At 55.6% G+C, this 23,640-nt stretch overlaps 1 long non-coding RNA gene across 1 annotated transcript in view; it reads right to left on the bottom strand.

The window, feature by feature from the left end:
• Positions 1–15,190: 15,190 nt before the first annotated feature.
• LOC134756844 (uncharacterized) overlaps positions 15,191–23,640 on the bottom strand; it is a 57,841-nt gene continuing 49,391 nt past the window's right edge. Inside the window, exon 3 of the long non-coding RNA XR_010130143.1 lies at positions 15,191–15,534. This is a non-coding gene — a long non-coding RNA (uncharacterized lncRNA). The remainder of the gene's footprint in view (positions 15,535–23,640) is intronic.

The raw sequence follows: 23,640 nt of genomic DNA, 5'->3' as shown, positions 1-23,640 counted from the left end.
TTTTTATCCATGGGGTGGGCACCTCATGATGTCTCCATGTGATTTTTATGTTCTGCAGCATCCCCAAGCCAGCCTCCAAGGACATGAGGCACACACACAAGGCGGAACAACCCTCTCCCTCATCTCGGAGTGCAGTCGCAGAGCTCGGACAGCTTCGAGTCCAGCCCTGGGCACATCTGACCCCATGGCCCGTGGTTTCTTCTCTGCCTCCACCTTCAATAATTTCAGGAGCCAACCAGGACGATTGATGCCAGACCACGCACAAACGTGGGCAAGGACGAAGCTGCCCTCCACGTATACCTGGTGGGCAAGCACCTCTGAATTCTCCACTCAGTGGCCAGGGCCTTTGATAAGTGGCTTGGATGAAGCAGGGCTGGAGGCTGCCATTCATTGTCCAAGCCTTCAACTGCCCGCAGGAACCGATCATGGCTGAGAGGATGGAGCTCTGCTAGGCGCAGGTACTGTCTTCAGCATTTCCATACACATGAGCTCATGTTTGTTTGTTTTTTTTTTTGAGATGAAGTCTCGCTCTTGTGCCCCAGGCTGGAGTGCAATGGCGCAATCTCGGCTCACTGCAACCTCCGCCTCCCGAGTTCAAGCGATTCTCCTGCCTCAGCCTCCCAAGTATCTGGGATTACAGGCTTCCGCCAACACACCCGGCTAATTTTTGTATTTTTAGTAGACATGGGGTTTCTCCATGTTGGCCAGGCTGGTCTTGAACTCCTGACCCCAGGTGATCCACCCTCCTTGGCCTCCCAAAGTGCTGGGATTACAGGCGTGAGCCACCGCGGCTGGCCCATATGAGCTCATTTAACCCTTACACACACTTCAAGGTACAGCAGTTTTCCCATTTGACAGCCAAACCATCAAGGCACAGAAAAGTTAAGAAAATTAGCCAAGATCACACAGCTAGCAGACGGTGGAGGTGAAGCTGTGTTTGGGGCATTCTGTGAAGGTGTGTTTGGGGCAGTCGGTGAAGGTGTGTTAGGGGCAGTCGGTGAAGGTGTGTTTGAGGCATTCTGGCCCCAGAGCCTGCACACAGAAGTCCCGTGCTGTGCCTCTCCATGCACCACGTGCTCAGGGCACCCAGAAACAGCTCCAACCTCCCCAGACCCAGGAGGACTCCTGCTGCCCAATTGCAAGACACTATAAAGCCACAGACCACATGATGGCGAAACGATACCCACAGATCAATGAAACAGGAGGAAGCCCAGAAATCAAGCCACACAAATACACCTGACTACTTAAAAAAAAATGCATTGAAAAATTTAAAATGGGCTTCAATTTACGGAAAAATTGCAGACAGTACGGAGAGTGCCAGTGGACCCTGCGCTGTTTTCCCCATTTTTAACATCTTACTTTCCAATGGTGTGTTTGTTACAGCTGAGAGACCAACAATGGGATGTTATTAACTGAACCGGCCTTGGTGCTATTCACTTCACGCTTTATTCTGAGCTCGCCAGTTTTCCTCAATGTCCTTTTCTGTCCCCAGAGAGCCTCCAGGACACCATGTCACCTTCGGTCACCATGTCTCCTTAGCTTCCTCTGAGCTGCAGCAGCGTCTCAGACTTTCCTTCTTTTTGATGAACTTGGCAGTTTGAAGGTGTTTCAGTCAAGTCTGTTGTGGAGTGTCTCCTAGCTGAGATGTGTCTGGTGTCTCTCTCTTGATTACACCGGGGCTACGGGTGTTGGGGGGCAAGACCGTGGAACGGAAGCACCACTGCAGTCCCATCGTGTCAACATCACTTATCACCATGGAGTTGACCTTGATCACCTGGCAGGGACAGCACATGCCAGTTTCTCCACCACTGAGTTCTTTCCTTCTCCTTTCCATTCTGTCCTCTCCAGAAAGGAGTCACGAAGCGCAGCCCACACTCCAGGCTGGGTGGGGCAGGAGGCTTAACTACGTAAAGCAGAGCTCTTCTGTGCGGGAGGCCTGTCTCTCCTCCCCATTCGCTGACTGACTGAATCATTTATTACGTCACTGTGGAGTCACGGGTGTTTATTTTATAATAATAGGGTTCTACCCCAATACCTCATTATTCATATCTTGCTCGAATTGTTCCAGCCTTGGCCACTGGGAGCTCCTTCAGGTTGGCCCTGTGACGTGCCCCATCCTTTTGCTTTGAGTTTGTTTGAGTTTATTTATTTACTTATTTTTGGTGGGGGGCAGTTTGGGTTTTTTTGACAGAATCTCACTCTGTCATCCAAGCTGGAGTGCAGTGGCACGATCTCAGCTCACTGCAACCTCCACTTCCTGGGTTCAAGTGATTCTCAAGCCTTAGTCTCCCGAGTAGCTGGGATTACAGACACGTGCCACCACATCTGGCTAATTTTTGTATTTTTAGTAGAGACGGGGTTTTGCCATGTTGGCCAGGCTGGTCTCGAACTCCTGACCTCAAGAGATCTGCCCGCCTCTGCCTCCCAAAGTGCTGGGATTACAGGCATGAGCCACCATGCCCAGCCTTGAGCCTGTCTTTACTTTCCGGCACTACACGGTGCTCCCATCTCGTGTGTCTACTCCCTCCCCAAGGAGCTCTGGTCCCTTTGATTGGAAGATAGAGTCAGAACCCGAGATCTGGGCTCTGGAGTGTTTGCCGCGGAGGCACCCTTGCTTCAGTCTCGCTCAGCAGATGGGGTTAGGAAGTTTGTGTACAGCCCACGTATCCATGCAGAGCTAGATCTCTTTCCATACCCGCCCACCTCTAGCTACAGGACGCTGATGGGTGTTCACAGTGACGTCCCCAGTGCCTGTGGTTGATTCCAGCCTCGCATCCTTGCTCATTCAAAACCTCCCTCGCCAAGAATGAGGAGCCCAACTACTGTTTCATCCCTGTACACACGCACGGCAGCTTCAGGATCGGTAACCCGCACTCCCGTGAGCAATATCTGCGCTGAGTGCAGTGTTGAAGCACGGTTCCCTTTTCCTGTAGTCATACAGATTCTTATCAAAATTGTGTTTCCCAAAGTTGCTTAGGTGAGTGCATCTGCCATGCTTACTGGGGCAGAGGAGTCACACCCCGGGGACCATGCAAAGCAGCTTTCACCTTCCCTGCATGCTCTTGCAAATCCCACAGAGGATTCTTCAACCATCACCCTCACCCCACAAAGCAGCAACCTGTTCCCAGGAAGAAATGAACATAGGAAAGACAGAAAACATGCCAGGGACCTGATTGCATATGGCGGCTGAGCACTCCCAATGTGACGGCCCAGAAGCAACCTGGCTTTGGGATGAGAAAAGGAGGAAGCGTCCACCCTCTGACACACCTACTGTTTCCACACCGAGGCCCCTGCTGTCTCCAGCGCACATCTGCGAGCCAGTGTCTATCCCACAAAGCCAGCTGCCAGGGCCCCGGCCTCTTCATCATGGTGCGTGCGGCCACGGCCCAGCCTGCTCGCTTCCTGCTGCATTAGAACATCTCCCCACTGGGGATTCCAGGGCCCTGAGCATTCTTGAGCAAATCTGTTTCCTTGCAGAGCGCATATCTCAGGCAGACACAGAATGTATAGAAAGAGCCAGGCCATCTGGGCTGCAGTCCACAGGCACAGGGCTGATGTTGCAGTGCTGGACAGGCTGTTGACTCCACACCCAGCTGAGCTGGAAGGCTTTCCCTTGCATCTCCCAGCCACCGCTGACAAGAGGTCCCTGACGAGAGGTCCCTGCCCAAGTCCAGCCCAAGGCACCCCTGAGGGTTTGGCAGGAGTGGGGCACAGAGCCCACTGGTAGGGAGAAGCGGCTGTGGGCTCAGGCAGCCCTGGCTTTGAATCTGCTGTGCCCCTCACTCGCCATGGAACCTGGAGAGGTGGAAGCTGCCCCTGTGGGTCTCCATCTGCTCATCTTGGAGAAGCAGCAATAAAAGCTACCTGATTTGGTTTTTTCAGGGGTTGTTTGTTTGAGATGGAGTCTTGCTCTGTCACCCAGGCTGGAGTGCAGTGGCGCGATCTCCGCATACAGCAACCTTCGCCTCCCAGGTTCAAGCGATTCTCCTGTGGCAGCCTCCCGAGTAACTGGGATTATAGGCGCCCACCACCACACCCGGCTGATTTTTATATTTTTAGTAGAGATGGGGTTTCACCATGTTGGCCAGGGCGGTCTCGAAATCCTGACCTCAGGTGAGCTGCCCACTTCGACCTCCCAAAGTGCTGGGATTACAGGCTTGAGCCACCGTGCCCTGCCGTGCCTGATCTGTTGAATGGACTCAAAGAGGCAGTGAGAGGTGAGAGCTCAGTAGACGATGCCTGCAGCAGGGCGGTTCTGTGGGTCCCTGCCTCTGGTCCCCGAGACATGCTGAAGCCTCCACCCCAGGCCCTGTACCAGGTACCTGACAGGATGAGGTCACCTACCATTTCAGATGGGTGGGCAGGGACCCCATAGAGCTCAGACACTGCTGGGCTTGCTCCTGAGCTCCCCCCGCCCCGACACAGGGCTGGCATGCAGTGGGTGCTCCAGGAAGCCCCCAATCAGCCACAGTCCGATGACCAACTCCTGACCTTTCCCTGTGAGCCCAGACTCCTTTCAGGGAGGAGGGTGTCCCAGAGACAGTCCTGCAGGCGGCAGGCAGGTTCGGAGAGAACCCTGTCCTTTACTTTTTGGAATTAGGGCCTCCCAATCGGAGCCAACATCCTGGGACCCTCAACAAGTCCCTACCCTCCTGTGGGTCTCCCATTCCCATCTGGAAACACATGGGTCAGCTTTCCCCTGCAGCCCCAGCTGGCTCTAAGAGCCTTCCTTCCAGAACATGGTAAGTAATTTATCAAACGCTCTCAAAATGCCCTGCCCTCTGCCCAGCTCTGTGGCTCAGAGAAAATTCCTGTGCTCTTTCCATGACTTCCTGCAATGCCTTCCCACACGTTTCCATATCACTGGGTCCTGTTCCCTTAGCCGTCCCTGCAGCTGTGCGGTTTTAACAACTGCTGGCCTAGAAGGCAGCATCCACTGAGACGGTGACCACTGAGGAACACGATAGACTCAGACATGGGGAAACAGCCGCCCAGAGAGGGCAAGCGAGCTGCCCAAGGTCACACAGCGTAGGATGGGTGCTGGGATGCTATGACGCCCTCCACCCACCTCGCTATCCTCAGGGGCCTCCCTGAGATCTCCCAGGCTTCCTGTGCCCAGAGCATCCACGAACCCAGGACCTGGCACAGCCACCAGCCACTCTGCATGGCTGGACCCATCATCTGCGGACCACTGAGCCTTTGGGCTTATCTGGATGATTCTAGCCCCACCCCGGCTGGGCCCAGGCTGTCTCCAGGGCCTTGGGGAGAGCGGCTGGCCCAGCATATGGATGAGCTCAGCCTCCCGCGTCTGGTCCCCAGATGCCCCAGCGAGACCTCCTCTGCCTTCTCAGGCGATCTTCCTCTGATCCCCACCCAGCACGCTTGTCCTCAGGAGACAGAGGTCAGCTCATGCTTGGCCCGCAGAGCCCAGGCCATGGAGGGCCCAGCCAGGACAGCCAGCGGAGGTCGCCTTGCAAGCCTGGGGGTGGGGCCTCCATGGCTGGCTGCAGAGCCGAGCAGGGAGGAGGCCAATGTTGTGAGTGCAGGGAGCGGCTGGTGATGCCTGCCATGGCATAGATGGGGGCAAGGCTCACTGTGTGGACCACGATGGAGATGCCCTTGAGTCGCTGTGGCACTTGTCCACCTTAGGGCTTGTTTGCTGGTCTGGATGGGTAGGGGAGCAAGGGGGGCCCTGTCAGTCCAGGGCTCTGCCTGGGCAGCGCTCTACACAGACAGTGCCCAAGGCAGGTACGGCGTCCACAACAGCAGCGCTTCCTCAGTCCTGCAGAACTGGACACCTCAGCACCCGAGCTGCTGTCGCCCAAACCGTCTCACCTGAGCCTCCCAGCAGGTGACGAGCGCAGAGCAGGGGGAGTCAGTCCGTCTCTTGGATGAGGCACTGACCCCCAGGGCAAGGTCACAGTCAAGGCAGCCTGGAACCCAAATCTCTCTCAAGCCCAAGCGACAGGCCCCTGCGGAGCCACCTCCCACCAACCCCAGCGGGCCGTGCCTCTCACACCTCCTCTACGTCCTGGCAGCCTAGAGATCCTGGCACCCTAGACGCCCGCCTCCCAGCATTGTCCATCTCTGGCTTTCTGTTTGCTGGGCCTCCGGAGTGCCCTCCATCCACAGGGCATTGGCCCACCTGGGTCCCCTGAAGCGCCTTCCTGTCTCCCCACCTTCCCAGCCCCCACACCCCCTGCTCACTCCGCCAGGCCTGCAGGACTCCCAGGCTCTGTGTCTCCCTCAGACCCACCCAGGCCCCTGAGGGCTGACAGCCCCCATCCCCTGCTGGGAAATGAATTCCCCCTCCCCAGCCTTCCTCTTCCTCCCCTTCTCTTTGCCCGGAAAGGCATTCGGCAAGAAAGTGAAAGGAGAGGCTGTCTCTTCTTATTAACCTGGAGCTGTGTTGCGGGCGGCGCCAGAAACTGCAAAACCATCGCTGTCCTCACGTGTTTCTCTGTGGAGACCGAGGGAACCAGAGCCCTCCAGAGCCGCACAGGAAACCCCATCGGGGATTGGACAGCACCCCTGATGAGCTGCTATTCCCCAGGGAGCACTGAGGGGCTGGAGAACCTGGGGAGGCAGGAAGAAGATCACTCTGACTTTGCTGGGAGTGGCGTCTTCACCGTCACAGCCTGGCACCAAGGGGGCACTTGCCAAAAGTCTGAGAGCACGGGGGTGGGCTCTGCCCAGCTTCCTGCCCGGACCTCCCAGGAAGCGGGGAGCCCAGGAGGAGCGGATGGAAAGTGCAGAATGCCGGCCTCGGGCCCCTGCTTTCCTCTCCCCAGCCTGCCTGTCCCAACAAGTAGACCTGGTCCACACTCGCACTGGGCCAGCCGGGCCGCGCCAGGCCTGGCACATGCTGGGCACTCAAGAAGTGCCCGCTGCATGAAGGTTGGGTGAGCGCCATCTCTGAGCAATGCTGTGCCTACAGGCCGCTCAGGGTGACTCTCTGGACACAGCCCACCGTGACTTCTGCCCCAAATCAAACTGCAGCTGCTGGTGCTGCCAACAGCAGGGAAGCCCCTTGGGACCCAGGAGGAGGCCTGGTGGGGATCTGACGCGGCTGAGGCCCAGGCTGAGCTGGAGCCCCGGGTCAGCCCCAGGCACTGCATCACGGGCCACAGCTGGTTGGGGCTCTTCTCTCCACTACCCTGACCCGGCCTCTGGCCCGCCCCTTCCACTGCCCAAAAGGGAAAAGCCACAGTCTGTCTCCACAGAGGGGAAAGTGCACTTGGTCAGGAGCGTCAGCAAAACCAAAGTCTAAAATGCTGAGCCCCCTGAGCTCAGAGCTTAGTGTTCAAAGGCTCACCAAGTCCTGAGGTGTGGCCAGCAGTAGGGAGCCAGCTGCAGGGACTCCACCCGAGGCAAAGGCCCAGCCCTGTCCTGGGGAGCTACAAGCCAGGGCAAGCATGGCTGAGGGACATGGGCACAGGTGGTCCCAATCCTCACTTTAGCAGGTGCTGGCACTGGGGCGCCAAAGGACTTCTGGGGGAGATGGTGCCCAGGGTGTGGCTGGCGGTTGATCTGGGGTTACTGGTCCTGTTTTCAGGTCACTGTAGTGGGGTTACATGGAAGCCCCCGGTCACACTCACCTAGAACCCCCATTCTGTTCCTGGGGGACCTGCACATCTGCAGAGGGCTTTCCATGCCTGCCCCACCCAGCTGGCACCCAGGGAGGTGGAAGAAGACAAGGTAGCCTCCCTCCAGTCCCTCAGACTCCGCCAGACCCCAGTGTCAGCAGAGCTGGTCACTGAGTAGTAGTAGTACTAGTACTACATGGGTACAAGGGAGGCCCAAAGCCAGGGCAGGGACCCCAGGCCACCCCCGCCCCCACATCCCCTTGTTCAGCTGGACTGGCCAGGTTTTCCCTTCTCCTTGCCATTTCAATCATCTCAGGGCAATTTCCTTTCTCGTCTGAACTCTGATTCCTCCCCAGATGGCTTCCTCCCTCGTTCCCCCTCTAGCGGGTCTGGGCCAAGCCTCGTGGCTAAGGAACATCACAGGCCGTCGCTAGGAAGGGCACCGCGGCGGGTCGGCCGGAAGGCTCTGGCGGCAGCGCGCGTGCTTGGAAAGGGAAGTCCTCCCGCAGAAAGGCGCGGGCTGGGGCTTGGGGCCTGTCCCACCGAACCAGGCTCAGTGGCCACAACTATGCCATGAGCACATTTTTAGACTGTGAGTCAACTGCCAATAGAGTGATTTTTATAATCACCCCAGAAGGAAGGCTGATTTATAGCTCTTCTCGATGGAGCAGAGTCAGCAGGAGGTGGGTCTGAAATAGACTTGGGGTGGGGGGTGGGGGAGGGATCCCTCCTAGAACAGCCACTGGCCGGCGTGAAACAAGGCAGAGAAGGCTGCACAAACCTCTCGGCCCCTTGTCCACAGGGAGTCTGGGCTCCCTGAGATGAAGAGCAAGACCAAGTTTGCTGTCCTATCAATCAGGACACTGAATTAGATCCCCTAGGGCTGGCTTATATTACTGTCACTTCAGCATTTAGTTACAAGGGAAAATAAATCAATCGCAGAAATCATTGTCTGTGCTTCTATCCTAAGCTAAGCCGTATGGATTTTGGGAGATGAAGAAGACCAACCTTTTGTGCAGGAAGGGGGCCACATGCAGGAAAAAGAAAGTTCCAGATGTAGACACATAACGGTCCGTGGGTCTCATCTGAGCCTGTTGAGCAGGAACTCGGTGGAGAGCGGTCCCGTCAGACCAGCCTGTTTGTGTGTCGAAGGCTGCGAGGGATGCGCGCACACCTGGACCGTTCAACCAGCGGCTGACGCGGTGGAGGCTCTGCAGCCTTTGCCCTCTGCCCCCTCCAGGTGGAAGGCCGGCTCCCTCACCTGCGGAGGATGCCAGGTCATGGCAGGGCTTCTGCAGGGCGGCTCCCAGGACCACTGGGGTCTCTACTTGGGAAAAGGGGCCATGGGCAGGGAGCCAAGACCCAAAAACTCAGCGACTCAGCCTTTTGCTTCTCCAGGACGGGGGGAGCCGCTGCACAGAGGACTCCTTCGATTCCACCCTCACACGCAGTTGACAACCAGCTCTGGCCCGCAGCTGCGGCCCTGGGGAACAGAGCTGCCCCAGCTCTAAACTGAAGGTGGGTGTGATGTCTCCCACACGGAGGATGTAAAGCGGGACAGGTGTGAAGAGGCGGAGAGATGCAGGCGCTGAAGCACCATCCAGTCCAAGGACAGCAAAGAGCCAGTGTCCACCTGGCCCCCTTCCCTCGTGTTCTCACAACACACGTTGCTGGTCAGCCCTCCCTCCTGCCAATTTTGGGCTGCTCCTCAGAGTCCTTCTCAACACAGCCCTCTGGGCCACCACCTGGAATTGGTGAGGATCATTTATGAAACAAATTCTCCGTTTCTCTACATTATAAATAAAACTGAAACTCAGAGGGGCAAGGACCTGCCTGAGACCACTCAGAGTTGGAGCAAAGCAGACACGTGGCCGCAGTTGTCCAGAACACTCAGGAGAGGGGGCCGAAGGAGGCGTCCGGGGAGGCGGGGACACCTGAATGACACAGTGCCAGATGGGACGGGGGCTGCAGGGACATCACTAAGGACACATGTGCTTTTTGAGTGAGTGAAGGATAAACATGAAGTCAACAAGACGTGGGGTGGGAGGTGGCACAGGAGCTGAGAAGGTGGAGTGGAAAAACAAACAGAGATGACAATCGACGGCCTGCAGTGAAGGTTATTGTCGATAGGAAACAAGTCTTTTATGATGGTGGGAAAAGAACATGCATTGGCTCAGGCACTTGAAATGAATATTCCCATGTAATAACCAGCAAGACCCAAAGGAAGGGGATTGGTTGGAAACACCATAGAGCTGTTCCTCTGGGAGGCCCCCAGGGAAAGCAACAGGGTCCCAGACACAGCCACCACTGCCAGGGATGACCTTCAGAGAGGTAGGCCTCCAGCCTCCACCACCCAGCCTCCACCACCCAGCCTTCTCCACCCAGCCTTCTCCACCCAGCCTCCACCACCTAGCCTTCTCCACCCAGCCTTCTCCACCCAGCCTCCACCACCTAGCCTTCTCCACCCAGCCTCCACCACCCAGCCTCCACCACCCAGCCTTCTCTACCCAGCCTTCTCCACCCAGCCTCCACCACCCAGCCTTCTCCACCCAGCCTTCTCCACCCAGCCTCCACCACCCAGCCTCCACCACCCAGCCTTCTCTACCCAGCCTTCTCCACCCAGCCTCCACCACCCAGCCTTCTCCACCTAGCCTTCTCCACCCAGCCTCCACCACCCAGCCTCCACCACCCAGCCTTCTCCACCCAGCCTCCACCACCCAGCCTCCATCACCCAGCCTTCTCCACCCAGCCTCCACCACCCAGCCTTCTCCACCCAGCCTTCTCCACCCAGCCTCCACCACCCAGCCTCCACCACCCAGCCTTCTCTACCCAGCCTTCTCCACCCAGCCTCCACCACCCAGCCTTCTCCACCCAGCCTTCTCCACCCAGCCTTCTCCACCCAGCCTTCTCCACCCAGCCTCCACCACCCAGCCTCCACCACCCAGCCTTCTCCACCCAGCCTCCACCACCCAGCCTTCTCCACCCAGCCTGCAGCTGAAAACAAAACAGGTTGTGCCCTTCAGCAAGGGTGAGAGAGCCCAGTGAAAATGTCACTTTCCCTCAGATGGCTGCCTTGGTGGCTCTGTCTTACTGACGGTGTGTGCCGCATGTTTCCTTTATTTCAGCTGATGTGGGGTAACGGGGCCCTGCCTTCTCCCACAAACCCCCTGTCAGGACTCTGGAGGCAAACTGTCCCCAAAAGAAATGGTATGAGGCACCCTCAGCTCCTCCAGTGACCCGTGCCCTGCTCCCTCCACAACATCCCCACCCCCAGCCTCAGGCTGGCACAGAGGGACAACCACGGCTGGGCAGACTCCCAGACGGATGCTCACGATGTTAGGGGCGGCCTGGCCCTGTGCCCACCTGAGGGTTCCCGGAATTCCAGCTGCCTGAGAAAGTCGGTGAGAGCCCAAGAAGGTGTTCTGGCATCCTGGATCTCCCGGATCTCCCGCTTCCCGAGGGGCCCGGAGAGAAGAGACTTATGGAAGCATGGATTCTACGGATAGCCAGAGTCAGAGATGGTCTGGGTGCCAGCCACAGAAGGCACTGAAGCCAGAAGGGAAACATAACTGTCCACATACGGTAGTCAGTGCGGTTAAGAAGGAGGATTCCTGAGTCGGACATACCTGGGCTCAAACGGCTCTGCCACATCCTAAGTGTGTGGCCTTGGGGAGGGGCCTAACCTGCCTCACCTGAGCCTCCTCATCAGTGGAGATGACACCTATGAGACGGGGTAGCAGTGAGGTTGAAACACAGTAACACACGTGTTTAATCACACACATGCATATACACACACGCAGGCACGCACACAAGCATGCGCACACTGCTTGGCACAGAAAGTGAGATATACTCAATGCTGGGCTAGTACATGTTAAACAATCTTAGCTCTCTGGGGTAAACAAAGTGCTAGAAAACAGACCCACTTTGTAGCACGCGCCGAGTCGACTTCCCTTTGGCAGATACTCCAAACCCTGGCTCTGCACGCGATGTCCCTGAGCGGGGCTGGGAGGAGGTGAGAGTTACCTGCATGCCACCGGCTGCACTGGTCCCAGCACAGGGCTGCTCCACCCAGAAGCTGCTGGCCTGACAGGTGACAGAGGGGCCTTTTGACCAGGCTGCAAGACTCTGGCTTGGAGACAGGCCGCTGGAGGGTGAGTGCTATGGTTTGAACATGTGCGTCCCCCCAGCAGTTACATGTTGGAGCCTAAAGCCCAATGTGATAGCATTAAAGGGTGGGGCCCCTCAGAGGCGATTGAGTTATAAGGGCTGCAGCCCCATGAATGGGATCAGTGTCCTTATAAAAGGGCTCAAGGGACCTAGCTAGACCCCTTTTTGCCTTCCTGCCTTCCACCATGTGCGGACACAGTACGTGTCCCCTCCGGAGGATGCAGCATTCAAGGCACTGTCTTGGAGTGAGAGACCAGGCCCTCCCCAGACACCAAACCTTCCTTCGCCTCCTTGATCTTGAACTTCCCAGCCTCCAGTACTGTCAGCAATAATGTCTGCTGCCCTCAGATGACCCAGCCTGAGACGTTTTGTTGCAGTAGCAGACACAGACTGCCAGCAAGGATGGGGCCCCTCTCCAGAATGGCAGACCCCAGTCCCCGACCATCTAATGGCCTTGTGCACCCAGGGGGTAGAATACACCAGTCTAAGAGCCAAGGGAAGGGAGAGGGGAGGTCCCACTCACCACACCCCCATGATTGGGTAAGGGAGCTCATCTTCCTGTCCTCATAACGTCGGGCCCAGTGAGCCCAGGAGTCCAGTTTCTCCTAAGGCATTGCTGTCCCCAGAGACACAGGAAGAAGAGTCCCCTCCAGTTTCCCTTGACTGCCTCTTGCTCACTGTGGGCTCCTCACGCCAACAGACCAGCAGCGTAAGAAGGAGATGGTCACTGAAGCGGGAAATTGGCCTCTTAGCCGGAGTCACTGGGCCTGCTCCTCGTGGGGGGAGTGGGGTGCTGCTGCCACACAACAGGGGGAGGGAAGAACACAGTTTCAACTCTGCGTACACCCCTAAGCATGTGTGAGGGTGACAGGACAGATGCAACAGCTGGTTGGAGAAGGGCCTGGTGACCGGGGCACTGACCTGAGGCGCAAGGGTGGGGGTCACCCAGCTTAAGGCCAGACCAGCAGAGGCAACAGGCGGGGGTGAAGGGAATTGAGAATGGGTGGCCGGGGGGAGAAATGACGAGGCTGGCTGCAACCGGGCGAGGGTGGAGGGTGCCGTGGTTTATCCCATAACCCTTCTGTTACCTTTCCCCAGAAAAACAGAGCAGCCGAAGCTCTCGCAGAGTAACTGAGTGTTCGAGGAAGTGAGGAGGCTGCAGCAAATGCTCCGTGTGCCCAAGATGCCACCCTCAAGACCAAGGCTGTCACTCCACGCGGGCCTGGAGCTGCCGGCGGATCACAGCAGAGTCTCTGCCAACTGCCCTGCCCCCAAGGGAGCTGCACTGTGTGAGGTCACGCCCGCTCCCAGGCCCAGCCACATCTCAGGACCAATCACAAGGGGGTCGGTCCGGAGGCTCAGCCCGCTTACCTCAACGCAAGACAACTCCAAAGGGAATCCCAGCTCCAGAACCGTCCACAGGATGGGCTGACGCCCGAGCTCACGACCGCGTCACCACTCAACTCCTCCCTCCGCCCTGTGCTGCACCCCTCACGCCCTTTTAGTTGTTGGTCCCAAAAGCGTTTCCCCAAAACCACCCATACATAATTCTCTATTTCCAAGGACTCCAGAGAGCCCGTCTTAAGACACTTCGGTTGCAAGATCCCAAACCAACATGAATGGTGCCCCTAGCCAGGTGTAATGGGAGAGAAGGCCCGTGGTGGAGGCCTCGGCTCTGTCTGCCATAACTGGAAGAAGAGGGTGGTGGCTGCCAGGTGCTTTGCCAGGTCCCGCTTACCACCCTGGGGCATTGGAGGAGTCACCCGTTGCTGCCCATCTCAGCAGACAGGGGCAGGTGACCCCGGAGCATCGCCCCTCAGGGCAGGGCTGTGAGTTTTCACTCCGTGGAGGCTCAGGCCATTCCCAGCGAGAGGAGGCCATGTCTGCGTGGCACATTCTAACATATGGTGAGTGTGATTGTAATCAGTTGTCCAAAAGCCACGGGGATTGACTGTTCATCGACTCCCTTTCAGGGGCTGTTGGAAGAATTAACCGCACGTCAACTAGCCGCGGAAAAAGGCCGAACTGCTTCTCAGCATGTGTGTGGAATTCTTGACTGGGATTTTCAATATGGTTCAGAGCCAAACTTTTCTTTCTCTCGGAAAACATCTGAGAGTCTGCTGAAAGCCAGTGAGAAAGTAATCCCATGTACACATTCTCGGCAAGCCTCAGGCTGAAACGGCTCTCACATGTGGACTCGAGCCTGCCTGGATACAGACGGGTTGGAGACAGATCTGCTCAAAGGCGGCTCAGCAGGAGTGAGAAACCCGCCCTTCCTGAGCTTTCTGCAGCCCCCCGGGAGCCCACTGAGGAGGCTCAGAGGCTGCTCTGGGACAGGGAGCAGCCAAGGTGGGACGCAGGGCAGTGGGCAGGCTTCCCCGGGCAGCAACCCCAGCACCCCTGCTTCCAGCATCCCCATCTCAGTCCCCTTCACATGCAGGACTTCCCCCATGTGATTAATGTGACAAAGGGGCCCTGTGGCTAAGGAAACACCAAGGCACAGGACGGTCACGTAAACGACAGCCACGCTTCGGCAAGGTCCCCACTGGAAATACGGAAGCGAGACAGCGCGTCTGCAGCCACGTGTCCATCGGGTACCGAACCACCCAGTTCCATGCTGGGACCACATGGATGGGGAGGGGACACCGTGGCCACCCCCTAGGCATTGCTCAGTCATTCTTGTACAGCGTACAATCGCCCGTTTATAGGAAGAATGCTGACCATATATTCTGGTTTTCCATGCGCAATACTTCACTAGGAAAGAATGCAGAACTCACCAGAAGGAGCACACGCTGCAGTTTTCCCCGTCAACCAAACCTCTTCCCAGGGGTTGGGGAATAGGATGGCGGGGTTCTCCTGCCCTTCCGGCACCTGGAGAAGGCACAGGTGGCCCCAGCAGGGTCCTAGACAGACAAGGGTCCCAGAGATCAAACCATAGGGTCTTCCTGCCTGAGACAGGGACATTTGACAAGGCAGCTGTGAGTTTGGAACCTGTAACCAGGGCACGGCGCCTCGGCACTCCACTCACCCTGCAGAATGAAATCTCAACCCAGGATGGACGGTGGAGGGAGTGCTGCCTCTCACCGGCGAGGGCACAGCCTCACCCAGCCACAAGGCTCCCTGTGTGACACAGGCTGAGCTCTGGGTCTCGGGGGAAGGCACACACACGCTTGCAACGTGAGGTTTCCTTGCAACACAAAGTTCAGATTTAGGAGGGGAAAGATGAGTTTCAGATGCTAAAACTAGTCTTTGGGGACTTTTCAAGGATAAGCGATGGCCGGCTTCTGGGCCGGCCTTTGGGAAAGGTTTTCATTCTCAATTTCCACCCTGACCGACGCTGCGTCGTGCTGTTGATATGTGAAATGTGGTCTGTGATGTCCTGAGGCCTGGAAATCCAGATGTTCCCCAGTTCAGACTTCACAACTCAGGAAAGTGAATCTTAGTGAAATACACTTTGGAGCTTTTAAGAACTGTTTTTAAGGAGACATGTAACAAAACGTGACTCAGTGAATGATCACAAAGTTTGCATCCAGGTGACAGACACCCAGGTGAAGAGGCACAATAGAACCGTCTCCCTGGAGGCCCTCTGTGCCCCTCTCACCCTCATTCCTTCTCCCTTCCTCAGAGTGGCCACTGCCTGCCTGCTCACGCTGCCTCCGTCACCGGGATCGCGCCGTGGGTGAATCTGGTGTCCGGCACCTTTTGCTCCATGTGGGCAGCCTCCCCTCTGTTGCTGGGCCTGGCTCTTCATTCACTCCCATTGCTTATAAGCACATGGATGCTTTTTAAAAGGAGAAAAGAAAATTAGCCTGTTGTTGTTTGAAGGCAACAATCCTGCCTTGTCCAGCTGAGAACATCTGCTGGGAGAGCTTGGGGCTGTGCCGTGTGGGGAGCCGTGGGAAGCAGGGTAGGTGGGTGTCTGTCAGGGGAGGGGAACCAGGGATTAGGTCAGACAAGAGGCGGAACAGGGAGACAGGCAGGACCAACACCATCTCAGGGGCTTGGCCAGACCGGCCACTCATCTCTGCCAAGTCAGATGCCTCCAAGGAGCCGAACCCTAGAGAAAGCTGCAGGGCCGGGAGCCTCTGGGACGGGAGGACCCCACCTCCAGGGCAGCCCACTCTGGAGTGGGACAATGGCCTCCTTTGCTGCCCCATGGACGATGAATGGCACCCATGTGTGACTCATGCCGCTGGTATTTTCTGGCTGATTCCAGTGAGCCGAAGGAAGGAACCTTAGTTACTAAAGGCTGCTCTCACTGCAAGCCAGTGGCTCCCTGCAGCTGGTGAAAGTGGGCGCCGCAGGATAGCGCAGCCCTACCCCTTGCATTTCTCCGGATTTTACTCTTCTTTTAAAACTATGAGGATGAAAGGACGAAAGCTAGTCTAGGATTGAAAACATGGGCCGGGAACGGTGGCTCACGCCTGTAATCCCAACACTTTAGGAGGCCAAGGTGGGCGGATCACCTGAGGTCAGGAGTTTGAAACCAGCCTGGCCAATATGGTGAGACCCCTGTCTCTACTAAAAATACAAAAATTAGCCAGGCATAGTGGCACACACCTGTAATCCCAGATACTTGGGAGGCCGAGGCAGGAGAATTGCTTGAACCCAGGAGGTGGAGGTTGCAGTGAGCTGAGATCACACCATTGCACTCCAGCGTGGGTGACAAAGGGAGACCCTGTCTCAAAAAAACAAACAAACAAACAAAAAACAAAACAAAAAAAACGAACAGAAAACATGACACCCCCTCCCGGCACTTCGAACACCCCTGCGACATCTGTGTCCCCTGCCCAAGTCCTGTCCTGCACAGAGAGGGTGGAGAATCCACATGCGAGGCATGAAGAAGCCACACAGGCTTAGCGAGGAGGGGTGGCCACGCCCGACCCACAGAGGCTATTGGCTCAAAATCCTTCCACGATAATCAGCTGCTTTCCCACCAAGAAACAAAAGCCTGGAGCACGTGCAAAGGAAGAAGAGAGCTCAGCTGTAAAACGCCAAGACGTTCAAAATAACTACGGATGTTTAACAAGAAATGCACAGGCCTACTTGAAGAAATGTTAGAAACTCTATTAAGTAACCTAAGACAAAAATGGAAAAAAGAGGAAATTCCTGGTGCATAGGAGACTCATTAAAGGTAAAACTGGGCCAGGCACAGTGGCTCACGCCTGTAATCCCAGCACTTTGGGAGGCCGAGGCGGGCAGATCACTTGAGGTCAGGAGTTCAAAACCAGCCTGGCCAATATGGAGAAACCCCATCTCTACTAAAAATACAAATATTAGCTGGGCGTGGTGGGGCACACCCGTAGTCCCAGCTACTCGGGAGGCTGAGGCAGGAAGAATCTCTTGAACCCAGGAGGTGGAGGTTGCAGTGAGCCAAGATTGTGCCACTGTATTGCAGCCTGGGCAAAAGAGTGAGACTCTATCTCAAAAAAAAAAAAAAAAAAAAAAAAAAAAAAAGGTAAAACTGCCATTTTCTCCTAAAATTATCTACAAGTTGAATTCAATCCTGCTAATTAAAATACCTCTAGTAGTATTCTCTGCAGCGCTGGAGGGGGGTGCTTAACAGATGATTTTTATTTCAAATAAAATAATTAATTCACAAGGACAGACCAGAAATTTCTGCTCCTGTAATGAAGTTGCCTAAGTAGCCGTTTGTGGTATCGAGGCCGCCTTGGTACTGGAGCCATCGATGGGACAGAGCAGAGTCCAGAAATTAGTCCAGAGAGACATGTGGAATCTTAGATTCTGATAAACTGAAGATAGAAGACAGACTGTCCCATAAAGCGTGGGGAGGCAAATGCCTCGACATTCGGAGAAACAAACCTGAAGGAAGAATGGAATTCTTACCTCCCTCCTTACCCCAAAACAAATTCCAGAAGGAGAGAGTATAAAACATGAAAAATGACACATAAAAAAGTAGGAAAAGGCCACGTGTGGATTTAAAATACAATCCTGGAGCATGAACGATTCTAGATGGTACCAAAAAAGTGATGTCAAAATGTCTATGGATTGGAGTACATGAAACGTGAACGTTCTGTATAGCACACACACACATATGTGTATACACATCTGTATAACACATGTATGCTACATGTATGCGTGTGACTGTGTGTATACATGCACACACATGTGTAAGCATCTCACATATTATTCAAATACAATGACAACCTGGCCTGTATACACATCTGTATAACACATGTATGCTACATGTATGCATGTGTGAATGTGTGTATACATACACACACATGTGTAAGCATCTCACATATTATTCAAATACAATGACAACCTGGACAAAAAGAAAAATTGCTGCAGGATAGACCAAGGCTTCAATTCCATAACATACAAGAGCTTATACAAATCAGTAGGAGAAACAGACAGTGGACAGGAAGCAGACAATTCAAAGGAAGGGAAAACAACTAGGCTATGTGTATTGCGAGACGCAAACCCAATTGATATGGCTTGGCTGTGTCCCCACCTAAATCTCACCTTGATATCCCCATGTGTCAAGGTAAAGATAACGAATCATGGAGTCAGTTTCCCCCATACTATTCTTGTAGTAGTGAATAAATCGCACAAGATCTGATGGTTTTATAAATGGGAGTTCCCCCGCACAGGCTCTCTCTCTTGCCTGCTGCCATGTAAGACATGACGTTGCTCCTCCTTTGCCTTCTGCCATGACTGTGAGGTCTCCCCAGCCATGTGGAACTGTGAGTCCATTAAACCTCTTTCCTGTATAAATTACCCAGTCTTGGGTATGTCTTTATTAGCAGTGTGAGAACACACTAATACACCAACTCAAATTATTTTTGACCCATTCTCCTGGCAACAGTTAAGATGTTTTCAATACCTGGCATTGGTGTACAGGAGAAGAGGTGACCCTCGTGCTCTGGTGTGATGCCACGGGGGCGCTCGCTGCCGGGCCAGTGTGGTCACAGATCGGTACCTAAACTGCGTATACCCTGCACCCTCAGCATTAGAATCTCTACTCAGTGGATTTCATCTTTATTTCATCTTTTTACGGAGTCAGCCAAGATGTACCCAGGAGAATGGTCACCACCCCGTTGCTTAAAACACACGATGTTGCTCAGACACTTAGGGCTCAAACAGTGAGCAATGCTCCAGGTCCTCTGGGAACATTAACTTGATCCTCACAGCCACCTGTGAAGTAGGTACCCTCCTCATCCTCATGACACAGACGAGGAAACAGAGGCACAGAGAGGTTCAATAACTGCCCAAGGTCACACAGCAGTCCCGCCTTCTCGCCAGTCGTGGTGGGGCACAGTAAAGGAGGGGTGTGAGCCTCGTGATACAGAGCCTGGCGTGCAGTGTGTGTCCAATCCCTGCCTAGTGCTGCTGTCATCATGGTGGGCACGGGGTGCTCTGGGTAGTGGTTCGTTTCTTGAAAGGACTTAGATCTCCCTCCCAAAAAGTTTGAGGTTGATCCTGCTTCGCTAAGCACTCTAACAGCAAATTGTAGGGTGGACCCGACGCGGGGTTGCAGTGCTGTAACCACCAGGCGGATCTGATGACTCTGCTGTGTCCTGAGACCGTCGCTGTCCCAGGATGATGCCACAGGCAGATCCCAGCATCCCGAAAAGGACCATTAATACACAATTGTCCAGGGGCTCCGTGGATTCCAGACAAGGGACCTTTTCCTCCCCTGCAAAGCCGCAGCCCCTCTGGACCGTTGAGCCTAAGGCCACGTTGGCCAGACGGCCTGTGACAAGTGTGACCCTCCTCCCCTGCATGGAACATTGCTCTCCAACGAGGCCACGGGGGCTACAGACCGCACTCGGCCATTTCCAGGAAGTGATTTGAAGCCAGCCGTAAAAGTTGGGAGTGTTCCCCCTCCTCTGGGTTCCGGCTCTGGAACTGGTCCAGACCAGCTCCCCACACCCTTGGCGGAGGTTCAGGAGGATTTTTCCCTCTCGTTGAACCAGAGAATCAATAGGGGGATTGTCCCACAGATGAGAAGGTAGGTCCCGGGGTTGCCGAAACCATGACTCTGGTGCCTCCCCAAGCAGCGTGGAGGTCACTCTGGAGGTCAGGGCCTGGGGAGGTCATGGCCTCAGCCCCCAGCAGCTACAAAGAAGGCAGGAGCAGATGCCTCACACATCCATGGTTTTGGGTTTTCTCACCCAGGAAGTTCCAGGTTCCTTCCCTGGTGCCAGCCTTGGACCATCCACAGGGCCCTCAAGCACATGGGAAGAGGGTGTCTCCAGGGGCCACTCTGGAGGCCTCCACAAGAGTGTCCAGGCCCAAAGCCTCAGGGCCCTGGGGCTCTGTCTCCTGACAACTGCTTCACCCTTCCTGCTGGTAGGGGAGCACCCACTGCCAGGTGGGACCCTCCTCTCGGGAGAGACCCACAGCCAACTCCAGGGAGCCAGCCAGTGTGTGTTTGCAGCATGGGGGTGGGAAGGCCGCTGCCTTGATAAGGAAATAATTGTCTGTAGTTATTCCCGGCGCAGCCAAGACCATCTTGTGCATTGACACTGACCACCCCTCTAAAAACACAACCTCGAGGTCGGTGAGAGATGGTGGGGTAGGAGCATGTCAGCCTTTCAGGGGACGCCTGCACTCGGCCATTCACTCCCCAAGTCACCTTAGAAAGCTCCCTTCCCACCCAGCCCTCAGTTTCCCTAACTGACCAGGTCTCATGGTTCCTTCCAGCTGCACCTTCTGGGCTCCCCCAGGTCTCTTGGGGCATCTCCGTGGGGTGTCCAGGTAAGGTGCTCAAAGGACAGCTGGCCACGGCAGGACCATGGGGCGACAGTGAAGTTCCCTGTGGCACAGGGAGGAGGGAGGACATGCGAGCAGATGGGCTGGGTAGGGAGGTGGAAGAGGGGGACGTCCATGAAAGGGCTGGGAAAGTGTCCGAGGTCGGGGCCTCCTGTGGCCTGGCACACAGTGCTGAGCAAAGGGCAGGGGAGGGCACCCAGGCAGCACCCCCCAAGCTGAGGTGCCCCCAGGAGAGGTCCCAGAAGAAGCCCAGCACATCCGGAGGAGGACAGCACACCCCCAGCCCCAGCCTCAGGACCAAGTCCCCAACAACAGTTCCCATCCTTCTCCCTCGGCCACAGCTGGGCAGCAGCTGTTTGTGTCTGAAACCTTCCCCTCTCCCCCCACATCCTTTGCTTAGAGTGCTTTTTGCTCCAGTTGAAATTTTGTTCCAAATGGTAAATATTTTATTTCCATCTGCACGCCTCCCATACAGATGACTTTAACACAATACGGAAAATACCTTTTGCTCCTCAGTTCAGCCCAGGAGTCGAGATGAGTTCTCTGTGCGGCCAGAGGGCACGCTTTTGGCAAAACATCCCGCCTTCCTCTGGATCATGATAAGCCCAGGGAATGCGCTTGCCCGCTCCTGCCCTCCAGGGCCTACTTTTGGGCTTGTGAGATGCCATGATTCGGGCAGGGAAGCAGCATCCACATGTGGGTTTTATTCTGGTCCTGCCTGCCCGGCGTTGGCATGCACCTCTGAAACTCCTGAACCAAGTGGAGCACAGTGGACAGGGGTCTGGACAAGGTGGCTGGGCTGCTTTGGGAAAGTCACCTCCCCTCTCTGATCCTCGGTTTTTTCCTTCCGTAAACTGGAGGTGAACGCAACAGAGCCCATTCCACAGATTCTTGCAAGGACAGAATAAAATAGTACTTATGAAATGCTTAGCCCACTGCTAAGGCTGTTACAATGGCAGCCACTATAAATATGGAATCTTAGAAATGTAGTCCACCCCACTTCAGCTCACTGACGGGGAAGTGGTGCCAAAACCGTGCTGGCTGATTTGCATTTAGCGACTTGGATTACAAATGAAGCAATGGCTGTGGGGCCTGGGAGGGGCCCTGGCACATCAGAGCAACCCCAACAGTGCATCAGCACCGCGTGCCCCACATGCATGGAAAGACCAGCCCCTGTGGATGTCCCTGTCCTAGGAGAATGAATCCAGGGACCAAGTGACAGCCTCTCTGTCCACCCCAGCGTGGCGCATGCTCAGGGCCCTGGTACCCAGAGGTCTTTTGCAGGTTCATTTCCAAATAGAAGGCTCTGCTGAGCGGCGGGTTGATGGCAGCAATAGGGTCGGGGAGGGGGCTGCTCCGCACCTCACCCCTGGGCCCACTAGTCCTTTAAGAAAGTTCACACCCGAGAACAGCTGCCTCATAAATTCGGTTTTCATTAATTTCCTGGAAGATGATGTTTTAATTTCCACATGGTCAGCCTTGGGAGACCTGGGGAAGGAAGGCCGAGTGCAGAGTGGCTCCTCTGCAGTACCTGGCACCCTTGTTTTTATGGATTCCCACACTTTCTGTTTAATCATCTCCAGCCTACAATTCTGGCACCCAAGGGGACAGGAGCAAGCCGATGGAAAAACCCCGATTGCTTTCTTGGAGTGAGAACCCAGCTTAGAGCAGCTCCAAGAGTCACAAAGGGGGAAGAACTCAGAACCCCACAAAGGACAGCCAGGACCCTCCAAGGGCTGGACATCGCTTCCCTCCTCTGAACGTCCGTCCCAGGGAGAAGGTCGCTGCCGTCCACGTGGCACAGGGAGGAGGAACCTTCAAACATGCAGCAACAATGCTGTGTTTGGAGGGAGACAGACTCTGCCCAACTCCAAAAGTTCGTAGTTTTTTTAATTTTCTTCAGGTTTCCACAAAACCTCCAATAAACAATAAGCTAGCAGGGTCATCTTTAGTGTGAGGCCCGGGGTGTGGACGGGGATGAGGTCATGCGGCCTGGGCTGCTGGGATCCTGGACACAAAGAGAGCTGCCTGGTGCAGTCCCACACGAGCAGAGTGCGGAGGCTGCTGCATCTCGGCGGGCGTCAGGCTGTGGGGGCAGCCGGCCGGGCAGGGCGACAGAGGTTGAGGGCTCTAAGCTCTTCCTTTACTTTAAGATGTTGCCTCCAGCCAAAGTGCAGGTGACCCCTAGCTAGTAGCCCAGGGACCTGAGTCTCTCTGGACAGATCGACAGATCATGGGGCCTGGTGGTAAGGTGCACAGACTCCCAGCCAGACCCCAACTGACCGTGTGACCTTGGTGAGGTTGCCTATCCTCCCTGCCTCGGTTTCCTCATCTGTAAAGTGAAATTCACAAGACCACTCCCCCTATGGGGTTGCCATACCAATTCAATGAGCTAAACTCTGTAGTGTTCAGAAAGGGTCATGGCACGTGGTAAGTCCTTCCGAGGTGCTGGCAAAATTCAGCAAATGCACCAGAGGAAGAGAAATTCAGCCAGGAGGAAGAGAGTGCCCTGGCCCTGTAGGAGACCAGAGACCCTGCTTATTTCAGACACAAGGAAACCGAGACCCAGGGGCCTTTTGGGCCTGTCCAGTTGCCCAGCTGGTCGGCCTGAGACCTGCTCTGTGGAGAGGGTGTCCCCCACTACTCCTGCTCCAGCACGTGCTCTGCTCCTGGAAGATGGGAGGGGCACAGAGCCCCCACTCAGGGTCCGCCCCTGCCTGGCCCTGCCTGCCCTCCCCAGGCACCCTGGTGCTTGGAGCTGTACCGGCCTCTGGGTGCTTTACAGACCCTACGGCCTCCTGGGTCTGCACGCCCCAGCTTTGAACCCCGCTCTAAGCAGTGCCTTGACCTGCCTCACCCGGGACAGCCTCGTCCATGTCCCCAGACCCACCCAGCTCTGCAGGGGCCACATTCCAGACTGAGAGGCTGAGCCCTAGCTTGAAGGGCTCGGAGTCAGCTGGTTCGAGCCAGCACTGCCAGCAACCCCTGCGGATCCTGCCCCCGCTGATCCTGGCCCCACCGATTCTGCCCCTGCTGCACCCATGCCACTCTCATGCTCCAAAATGGCTTGTTTTCATTGTTCACTTTGGGGTTCTTCGGGGCACGTTTTTAAGTACAAAATATTTCCCAAAAATATAGAGCAGCAGCA

Source organism: Gorilla gorilla, chromosome 13, assembly GCF_029281585.2.
Source record: "Gorilla gorilla gorilla isolate KB3781 chromosome 13, NHGRI_mGorGor1-v2.1_pri, whole genome shotgun sequence".
Lineage (NCBI taxonomy): Eukaryota > Metazoa > Chordata > Mammalia > Primates > Hominidae > Gorilla > Gorilla gorilla.
Note: the sequence above shows the minus strand (reverse complement) of the source record. Positions and strands in the feature narration are given on the sequence as shown.